Raw genomic sequence first — 11,670 nt, forward strand, 5'->3', positions numbered from 1 at the left:
CATCTGTATATAAGGAAACTGAGGCTCAGAAAAGTAGCTATTTGACCTATTATGTGGTTGCTAAGCGGCACAACCAAGGTTGAAAGTTGGTCTACCTCACACCAAATGCAGACCTCTTCTGTGCTGTTTCCTGCAGGTGTGCCCCGAGGGGAAGGGAAGGGAAGGGATCTCAAGTTTGATGTTGGGATAGAAACCTGTTTCCTTGGGTTCTGAAGCCACGTGTGTTTCAGCCCGGGAGATGGTGGCCAGGACGCATGCTATTCAGGAACCCCAAGAGCTCAACTTTTGATTCTTCCCACCCCCCAGCACCAGCCTCACCCATAATCACCAAATGGGCAGTCCTGCCCCTGATGCCTATGCACGTGTCTCCAGTTGTTCATATCTTAGGTTCAACATGGGATCAGTGTGCTGTTTGGCTCCCAGGCCTGCACGATGAAAGCCAGCCACAGTCTCTGCAAGTGCGTTGTATCCCAGCTCTCTTCCGTCCCTTCCCAGAGGGTAGCAAGCAAATCAATTGGGTGGAATTGATTCCATCCACAGCATAAGAGGGTCAGAGAACAGCAGGTGTAGACCAGGCCCTGATGATTGGTTTGCAGGTGATTCAATCAGAGAAAAACTCAGGACCATTGAAGGGTGATTTTAGGATGATACCCTCTCTCCTCCTTGGAGTGAATAAAGAATATATTGTCCTTAGTGCTTCTGCAGCCATCTTGTGGCCATGAGGGAAGTCAGCCTATGCCAACACACAGAGGAAAGTAAAGCCAAGAGAAATGCAGAGAAATAGAGTTGATTCTCTAATCAAACTGCATCTAAAGTATACCTTCTCTGGGCTTTATATGAAATGATAAATCCAAGTCATTTTTTCAGTTGGTTTGATTGGCTTATTTTTTCTACTTGCAATCCAAAGCATCCCAGCCAATATGCCCCTGCTATCTTATCTATACTATCCTATCCACTTTGATTAGTAAGTGGGTTTCATCTGATGAATGAGTCATTTCCGGTTGCCAATACTAGAGGAAGAAGTACAGCTACTATATGGGAAAATGGGTAAAAAGGACAGACCCTAGTGGGAGGGGTGGGGATTGCCTATCTGTCCTACTGTGAACTGAAAAGAAAGTGAAAGGAGTAGAGCCTGTCACCTGGGATGGTCCAAGAAGTCAAGTGTAGGGAACCCAGGCAAGATGTCTGTGAAGAGGTGCTAATCTTTGGGGCAAGAGTGAATCTTCCTCAAGACACCAGCAGGAGGGTGAACAGGAAATCTGTGTGGGCTGTTTGAATTCCTTACACGTTTTACGTTTGTTGCCCTTTTGTCCTCTTTCAAAGTTACTGAAGTCTTGGAGTGCTCCTGCCTGTCTCAGCTAAGCTAAGGGGTATAGCATGGAGCTATAATATGGTGAATCACCCTCAGCATTCATTTCTGTTTCTTTCTTGACAAACTAGAGAGCCTGAAAAGCCAAAAACTATAGATCTCTTTGCACCTGGGGTTTTGGGTGTCCATCACATTCCGCTGATTATATACACTCTCATGAGATTTGGAAGGCGAATTGGGGAGGGGGCGTGTCTTCTGTCCTTTGGCTGTTGCTCCTGGCAAGCACATTCAGAGAAATACTGGGTTTTTCGGCATAGACCTCCAGTGTCCCACGTGGAGGTGAGAGGCAGATGTGTCAGAGGGTGCTCCCTGTTCCTGGTTCACACCTTGATGGTGTGTTCTTGGCCTGATTCCGGTGCTGGTCTCCAGATTCCTCCTCTCAGGCAGTGGCAGAAGCAGCAGCTCCCAGGAGGGTCAGTTCTGTGGTGATGTTCTAGGAGTCATTTCTGGAACCAGCTGGAACAGGCTCCTACAGCCCTTAATGACTTCATATTTAACCCTGTGCTTAAAATCTATAAAGTGGCTTATGTCTCCACCACCCAGCTCTGTCTGATACAACGGTGAACACATTGTTCCTGCTGAGGACAGAACTTCAAAGGGTAGAAGTGTTCCCTGAAGCCTACATGGAATTTAGTGGGATGGAATTACTATTTCAAGGTCAGCAGGTAGATTCTCCTTCTTGGACTAAATCATTGTAGGTCTAGGCTTTTCTCACTAAGCGAAACTATATCCTCATAGAAAATAATGTCATTATGTTATGCAATTTACTGTTTGTGCAGCACTATCTGCATGTCCTCAATCATCACATCCTGTAGCTCTGACAAGTTAGAAGCAAGCCTAATGTTATAATCCCCATTCTCCCAGTGTTCAGAGAGTATGATCCAATAGACCCTGATAAATATTTCATCAGAGTTTGAAAATGTCAGATCTTCCAAGGGCTGCAGTTCCACCACTAGAGACTGATTTCTCCTGGATTAAACACTGGTCCTTATCAGTTCTTCTTTTAAAATCAGATTAGCTGGGATCAGAGGCCATGCCCAGAGTTCCTGACAGGCCACTATCAATAGGTTTATAGTTTTGTTCCTAGTAAAAGGGGTGTGGCATCATTGGGGTGCCTGGCTGGCTCAGTCAGCAGAGCATGCAACTCTTGACCTCCAGGTTGTAAGTTCAAGCCTGGGCATAGAATTTACTTATTTTAAAAAAGGGATGTGGGCATCATAGAAACCCTCGAGGCCCACAGGGTGGAAAGTGGGGAATGAGTTTGAGAAGGCACTTGCCAGGGGAAGAATCAACCAATGCCAATGATATTCCTTGGATACTATAATGTTTCTAACGGCCAACCCTGCTATCACACATCATTTCTCTTCAGGGTGGGAGAAGGTCGCTGATCCACTGTAGGAACAACCACTGCAGCCAGAGGGGTGAGGGGTGGATTTAAGAGCGTGAAACTGGCACAGGAGCCAGCCTCCCTCTTTTGCCAGGAAACTTGGCAGGATCAGGGCCCTAAAACACCCTGTGTGGTCTGGGCTTTGCCAGGGACCCTGGAGCTACAGTGGCAATATTACCCGACTAGGTAAAGAGGAGGCAGCTAGGGAGCACTGACTGTCAGCAGTCCGCTGGATGATTTCCCCGTGCTCAGGCAAGGAAGGATATATCAGTAGGAGCAGCCTCGCCTGTCTCCAGCAGTCCTGACCCTTCCTGCAAGCTGCAGACTCGGGGTGCTTGCTGTGGGCACCAACGTCCAGCCCCCAACCAGTGTGGCTGACAAAGAGGACTCCCAGGAGACAGCCCGGGCGCCAACCCGGGGACCCTAACCCAGGGAGATGGAAGTGCAGAACGCACCTCCAGGTCGAAGCCAGCCGAAACTTCATTCCCAGCCCCCCCCTTGATTAATGCTCTCCCAAGGACTTGGGGGTGGCTCACGAGAGACTGTGTTAGGAAGAGGTGACACCTCATCTTAAATTCCTTCACCGAATTTCTGAAGTTGACGGAGTGTCGGGAAGTGAGGCTGATAAAGCCCGCTGTCCCCTCCAAGCGCACTAATCGGACGTGAAGTCTTGGCGAGAGATAACCAGGTTACAAGAGAGCCAAAATGACATCGCATCAACTCCATTTCAGATCCTGTGCACACCAGTGCCCATCACCGCTCCAGGTGGCTGGCATCCTCGACACACCAGAGGAATTTTCAGACCAGGACATCTGTCCCTCCTTTACCCTGTAGCTGTCACTCTGGGGTATGCGGGGAACATTTTTGTCAGTCCAAGTAAAGCCACACTGTGAAGGTGAAGGCGGTTCTGCGCTGTACTCCGTACTCCTTCCCCAGGCTGGCACCTGCAACAGAAGAACCTTGGCCCGGTCGCCAGAGACAGAGGCCGGGGCGTGTGCCTTCCAGAAACCACCCCCTGGAGAATCGGACTGGGCTTGCCATCGGAAGAGTCGTTCACATCAGTAACGAACGCAATAATTTCTTCACTTCAGGAGGAAGTGGCTGGCATAGAACCCCCACCTCTGGTTGGCAGAAGTCAATGATGTCTCAGAGTGTGAGGATGGGGAAAAGAAACAGGACAACTGGCGTGCGCTTGCAAGGCAGTTGAGAACCTCCTATCGGTTTCCTCATAGCTCCATCGTTAGCCGACATGGGTTCTTTCCTCTGCGAATGAAAATATCCGAGCAACTTGAAATGGAATAGTGATGAATTTTCCCCGTTGTGCTCCCTACCTTGCATCCTGGCTCAGGGCGCTGTTACCAGCACACTTCGAGCTTTTTTCAATAGATAGTTAATGCGACATGCAAGAGTTGCCTGCATGACACAGATAACTCAGGGGAACAGCACAAAGTAAATGAGATGCATTAGTGTCTGGATGGGAACTGAAGATAGAAGTTCTCAGAACTTCTTGTTTAATTTATAGAAACGGATTTCCCTCCTGTGCTTAAGATTTCAAAAATAGTAATCATATTCTGAAGAGGAGATGTTCCCACTCCAGGTACTAATATCAATATGTAAAAGAAAATCATTAACTAGCTGTACCTCTCAGCAGCACTATTATATGTCAACATGCTAACTGAGGTGATAAAACAAACTGTTAGTGGAAATTTAATTACTAGCCATTGAGATTTGGGCAAGGACCGAGGATTCTAGATTCATTACTACGGCACCAGAGGCTGCTGGGAGCAACCATCCGCCCGGAACGAACATTTTTAATAGGTGTTTTCCTTCCCTCTGAAGAATCAGAGCACCAAGGGCCAGTCGGAAACTTTTCAAATCCAGTCCCTCAGGGGTGGCAAGGGTGAGGTGGAGTGGAGAGCTAAACAAAAAGGAAAGAAAATTGTCTGTTTCCAACCACTTGTCTGGTCAATTTAGGGGATGACTGGGGCCTGTGAGGTCATTTTGTAAGTGATTTCTTCACACTTAATTATGTCAGATTCCTGGCCAGTGGCCACTATTCAAGCTGGCATGATTTGTTATTTATAATATGATCAATAAAACGGGGTCCCCCTCTCTGTGAAGCTAGCTAAGCTGTTTTCCTTCTTCGGATGCCCTAGCTGTGCCAGTCTAGCTACCCCCGCAACCTGGTCCCACACCAAAGAACCCCTTAACGGTGCCCATACGGTGCCCCACCAGCTTCAGTCACCTTGGGTATGAGCCCAGGCACAGTGTCTGGCACATGAAGGATTTAGTGATAGTTGCCAGTTGGACTCAGATGTTACCTGGGAGCCACCTTGTCCAAGGTCTCAGTGGGAAAGTCATCAAACCACACCGATTCCCAATCCTAAGCCCTCTCACAAAATGTGTGCATATTCTTGGGGACTTATCCAGCCGCTTCAAGTTCAGACGCTTGCCTGTGTCCCATACTATTTGAGCCCTGGAGTGAAACCCAGCCTACTTTCCAATTTTGGAGAAAAAGTTATTCATATTGGGTATTTTTGAATTCGTGGACTTTCATAAAATTAGGGGATCGTGAAATTGTGGGTTGGAGGGATCGCAGATCTCAGCCTTCATCAGCTTCCTTTTCTTCACTCCCTTTGCCCCTTTGCTGCTTGTCACCCCCAAATTCCCCTACTTTCATTACGCAGAACTGAGCCAGCCTGCATTGGGGTTGAGGTAATACAGTTAACAGCCTTCTTGGTTTGGCTGGGGGACAAGACTTTCAGTACTAAAACTAGGACAACAAAGTAGATGGTTGATCCCCTTAGAGGAAAAAACTGTCCTGGCACAAAGAGGACAAGCTATTAAGGAAACGACACATTCTCTTCTTCCTTATATTAACATCCTCCTTATTTGCTCACTTGGAATGGCCCCCTTATAGATCATTGCTCTCAATCTTAACTGTAGCACAGAATCTTCTGCAGAGATTTTTTTTTTTTTAAGATTTTACTTATTTAGGGATCCCTGGGTGGTGCAGCGGTTTAGCGCCTGCCTTCAGCCCAGGGCGTGATCCTGGAGACCCGGGATCGAGTCCCACGTCGGGCTCCCGGTGCATGGAGCCTGCTTCTCTCTCTGCCTCTCTCTCTCTCTGTGTGTGACTATCATGAATAAATAAAAATAAAAATAAAAGATTTTACTTATTTATTCATGAGAGACACAGAGAGAGAGAGTGAGAGAGATAGGCAGAGACACAGGCAGAGGGAGAAGCAGGCACCATGCAAGGACCCCGATGTGGGACTTGATCCCGGGACTCCAGGATCACACCTTGGACTGAAGGCAGGCGCTAAACCGCTGAGCCACTCTGGGATCCCATCTGCAGAGATTTAAAATCTGGGGCCAGTGTCCAGACCATATCCCAGAAAAACTGATTCAAAATCTTTAGGAATAGGATGTAGACAGTAGTGCTTTTTAAAGTTTTCTGGATGATTCCAGAGTGCAACCAAGAGTGAGAACCAATGCACAGAAGTGATTTCAGGGGTGCCTGGCTGGCTCAATTGGTGGAGCATGTGACTCTTGATCTCCAGGTTGTGAGTTCAAACCCCACGTTTGGTATGGAGATCACTTTATATATACATATTTTAAAGAGAAATGATTTCAGGAAGTTCTTAAGATTGGGCTTCCTTCGGCTGTGTCTGTTCAGCAGCTTGAACTATCTTAGAAGCCTCAAAAAGAGTCCGTGTTTTGGTTAAATCAATGATGTCCAAATGTGTTGTGTTTCTATCTGACTCTACTGACTACATTTTCTCCAGTCTCCTTAAAACAGCTAAACTTGTTTTATCACTTCCTTTGTCCCTCCTTAAAGAATGTCTTAGGCTTGCAACTTTCTTGGCAGGTGGCTAGAACTAATGGACATCTGAGGCAATCCAAATGCAAATGACATGAAACCCCAACACTCTACCATGGGGGACCTTTTGTAAAGGAGGCGAGGCTGCACTAAAAATAAGTATTTAGCCACCTAGATGACCTTGACAAGCTCAGGTAACTCTGGTCTGGTTATCCATCTGCAGACCAAGGCTAAATAATCTTATCGGTCCCTTCCTATGAAGAACTTCTGAGTTCTGGGTCTGTCAGTTCCCTTTAAGCAATTCCACTTAGATCCTAAGATTTGACATTCCTGACTCAGACTTTTTAAGCAGAGAGAAATCTCTACCTTTGTGTCTGTCTCTGAAAACTTCATCGATGCACTTGCTGCTGCTGGGGCTAGAGTCACCAAGAAGAGTTTCCAATCAAGTCCGTGAGTCTATGTAGAGACTACAAGTCTCTAACTCTCTATGCTTCAGTTTCCTCACCTGATACATGAAGGTGGGGGATGTGATGGGGATAAAGTAGTGTTGTCGTATCAATTCCACAAATAATTACTATACCCTTACAATGTGGACAAAGATGATTAAGAAAGGGTTCTTGCCTTCAAGGGGTTTATAATCTAGCAGATGTCTACTTAGAGCTATCTATGGGCCCTGTACAGTGGCGTATACTATATAAAGTCAAGAGATAGTGGTGTCATTGAAAGGAAGCCTTAGGAAACTGGTATCAACATGTCCAACTAGACCAAATTGAATTTAATCTGAGTAAGGAGAATAGAGTGGCTCACCTTTTTCTTTTTAAAGATTTTCAAGTAATCTCTACTCCCAATGTGGGGCTCAAACACACAACCCCAAGATCAGGAGTCACATGCTCCACTGACTGAGCCAGCCTAGAATGGCTTACCTTTTAGCTGTGTTGGTAGCATTATTTCAGAGAGGAAATATTTAATATTCACTGAGTGTCTAAAGCATTTGCAAACCCTTGCTGGTATGGTCGGATAGCACATGTCTAACACTTCCTAACTCTTCACCGTGGCCTCCTGTCAGAGGTGTGAGTCGGTGACTGACACCACTGTGTCCGTTTCACAGATGAGCAATCTGAGGTGAGGAGTAAAGAAAAGTTGGTAACCTGAGTAAAGAAAAGTTGGCAGCTCCAGAGGGAAGTTTTTCTAATTTTCCAAGGCGTCATCCCTGGGCTTCATAGGGCTTCCTGTTTCTTGGCTTCCTTTTTCAATATGGAGAGACCACTAGACCTATTGCACTATTAATTCACTATTAATTTGCATTTGTTCTTCCCACTTTCTTCATTATTTTTCCTCTTCTTGACATTCAAGCAATTTCTCGATATACAGGTCCCAACTCAGAGTTCACTTGCCCAGAGAGCTCTTTCCAGCAGCCTTGCTGCTTCCCCTCTATCAAATTGTTCTATCTTATGGTCTTCATAGGACCTACTTATGGTCTTCGTAGCAACTATCTTGTTCATTTATTTGTGTATTGTCTTCTTCTCTTACTAAAAGGGAACCTCCCTGAGAATAGGACTTTGTCTCAGTAGTGACTGTAACCATCATGCCTAAAACATTGTTTGGTACAAAGCAGGTGCTCAGTAAAAATGTGTTGAATTATTCCATAGGTTTGCATTCTCTCTGCGACACGGATGGCGAGAAGGCTGGCACAGGAGAATGGAAATGTCTCAGCTCTCACAGCAAGGCTGGTCAGCTGCTCTCTCTGTACCCTGGCTTTCTTGCTCTGGCTACACCCACCAGAGGAACCGAGAACCAAAGCACCATGGACCAAAGAAGAAAATGGTGGTGAAAGTGCTTTGACCAGAGAAAACTCGAGTTCAGTGGGAGATGCTATTATCTTCTGCCATCTGCTTTACTTTAATCTTTTTTTCCCTTGGTAAGCGGACCTATTGATTGTGGCTTGCTGGAGGAAGCTCTCACTGTCTAATTACTGCCCGAGCTCAGCCTGTCACTGTGTCCTCCGCAGTCAGCACGTCCTGACACTGACCCCCTGATACCAAAGCCCTCTGCAGATCAGCCGGTTCTGGCCCTCTGCGCCCAGCACAGGGGAGGCAGGTCGGCCAGGCTGCCTGCCGTGGGAGGTGCTGTCCTCTCCCCGGAGCTCAAGCCCCCAGCGAGGCAGGCAGCTGGGGAGGGGCAAGGACACAGGTGCAGCCGCAGCCAAGGGCAGTGGGAACGAGACTCTTCCTTGGAGCTAGGGGCCTGTAGCCAGACAGGAATGTGTCCCACCCTTACACACAGATTTGAGGATTCTCAGATTCTGGCCTTTTTTTTTTTTTTTTTAAGATTTTTATTTAGTCACAAGAGACACACACACACAGACAGAGGGAGAAGCAGGCTCCATGCAGGGAGCCTGATGTGGGATTCGATCCCGGGTCTCCAGGATCACGCCCTGGGTCGAAGGCAGGGGCTAAACCGCTGAGCTATCCAGGGATCCCCAGATTCTGGCTTCTAAGAGAATGTTTCCTGCAAATTCTTTCTGGCCTGATATTATTATTAGTTGGGGAGCAGGGCAGGAGGGGAGGTAGTATGACAATAAATCATTTCTAATGCTAGGCAATAATGATTCCTTTCCCATAAATTGTAGAAAGTTTCAGAATGTCCAGAGTATTTTCATATACATTACTTCACTTAGTCCTCACAACGCTGTTGTGATTAGATTCTCTTTTCTTATAGGAATGGGACTATGGTCTTGAGAATTGAGGGGCATGATTTTTCCCAGGTTCAGTCCAATAGTGAACAGGGGAATTAGAACCTTGGTTTTCTCACTCCCAGTCTAGACTCACACAGCTTAGCCGCTATCAGGGCTGCCCCTGGTTGTACACAAATAACTGTATCAAAACAGTAGTTGAGAAAAATTCCTAGTAGGTATCAGGACTCTTAAAGTGCTCTTAAAGAAGCAAATGCTTTTTGTCCAGCAAAGGAAATGGGGGTGTGCCACAAAAGACAGGTCAGTTTTGTGTGTTTTTTAGAAGGAAAAAAAAAAAAGATATAAGTAAACAGCACAAGTTTTCTGGGTTTTGCTTTTTATTTATTTATTTTTATTATTTTTTTAAAGATTTTATTTATTTATTCATGAGAGACAGAGAGAGAGGAACAGACACAGGCAGAGGGAAAAGCAGGCTCCATGCAGGGACTCTGACGTGGGACACGATCCCTGGTCTCCAGGGATCAGGCCCTGGGCTAAAGGTGGCGCTAAACCTCTGAACCACCCGGGCTGCCCTGGGTTTTGTTTTTTAAATATTTTATTTATTTATTCATGAGAGACATACAGAGAGAGGCAGACATAGGGAGAGGGAGAGGCAGGCTCCCTGTGGGATCACAACCTGAGCCCAAGGCAGATATTGAACCACTGAACCACCCAGGTGCCCCAGGGTTTTGTTTTAATTCTTAAACAAACCACAATTTTGCTTTGGTTTGTTTGTTTGTTTGTTTGTTTGTTTACCCCTCCCAAAATAATTGAATCAGGTAAACTCCAGGCTAGGAAAGTACCACATAGAAGGTGCTTGGCAAATCCTTATTGAATGAATACATGAATATTGACCTGTCTATAAATAGCCTGTGCTAGCTTTTTTCACTCATCCTAATGAAAAAAAAAATCTAGATACAGATTCACAAAGTGCTCTAATATTGGTGTGCTGCTTTACTTTATGGTTTAAAAGATCTTTCTTGTACAGTATTTCAATTGATCCTTAAATGGTCCTAGGAAATACATGATTTTATAGATGAGGAGACTGAGGTGTGGAGAGGTCAGTTGTCTCAAATCAGAAAGATAGTAGGTGGCCATGTCCATTTCTTAAAAGACAGGGGACTAGACACTCTGATCAACCTTCCCAATGAAAACAACTATAAATTCTGGATAAAATAAAAAGAACATTTTAAAATGCACTAATGAGTTGGAAAGAAACTAAGGAATATTCAGTCCAAAAACTAGATGAAAGTGAAAATTCAGAGAAATAAGTGAAGCATTGGTGTTGGCTTTGACCTTGAGAGCATTTGCCAAATCATGTAAAATTTGGTTTTAGTTTTCATAGCCTCATAGAGCAAGGGAGAAAGGAGAAAAAGCCTAGTGCTTATCTAAGGTGGGGGATATAGTAAAGATCCGCTGTACATAAAACTGAGACCCCTGAATTATTGCTAAATGAAAAAATAAACTAGACTTTATTCCTACCATAGGAACTACAAAGAAAATTACATATATCTAATTTTGACTCTAGAGGGAGAATTATTCTGAGAATTTATAACTATAGCCAGCTTTCCATGAGTTTGCATCAAATTCATACTCCCTGGGTGGTCTAAGAAGTTTCAAGTAAAAGTTTTGAGGAAGTGAATCTAAATTAGTAGTGGTCCCAGGTACCTAGAAAATCAGATGATACCTCTCTGTAGGAACTTTAAGCCAGACCTCAAAGAATTCCCATCGATGAAATTTTAAAGCTACAAACTCACAGTTAAAAATCATAAAGCACTCAAGGAAACAGAGTACCATCGTCAAGAGTCGGCAAACAACAAAATTAAAACCACAAAGATATCAGATGTTTAAATGATCAAATATAAATATAAAGTATTATGTTTAGTACATTTAAATAAATAAAGGATTAATAGTATGACTAGAAATAAGAGGTTATAAAAACACCCAAACATATTGGAAAAGAATTCCAACAAAGTTTTCATCCATCAATCAATAAAATTATTGAAATTAAAAACTCAATTGATGGCTTTAACAGAAGATTAGACACATTTTGTTACTAGACAACTAGAATATAGATCAAAGAAACAACTAGAATATAGGTTTGGAAAAAATGATCCAGAATGCTGCTCAGAAAGACAAAACTAATGTCAAAGAAATGTAGAGTCATGTAGAATTGAATGAATATGTTTTACACATGACTCAAGAAAATTATAGAGGGTAGGAACGTCTGGGTGGCTCAGGCCTGCCTTTGGCCCAGGGCATGATCCTGGAGTCCTGGGATCGAGTCCCACATCAGGCTCCCTGAGGTGAGCCTGCTTCTCAGTCTGCTATGTCTCTGCCCCTCTCTCTGTGTGTCTTTC

Source organism: Vulpes vulpes, chromosome 16 (genome assembly GCF_048418805.1).
Source record: "Vulpes vulpes isolate BD-2025 chromosome 16, VulVul3, whole genome shotgun sequence".
Taxonomy (NCBI): domain Eukaryota; kingdom Metazoa; phylum Chordata; class Mammalia; order Carnivora; family Canidae; genus Vulpes; species Vulpes vulpes.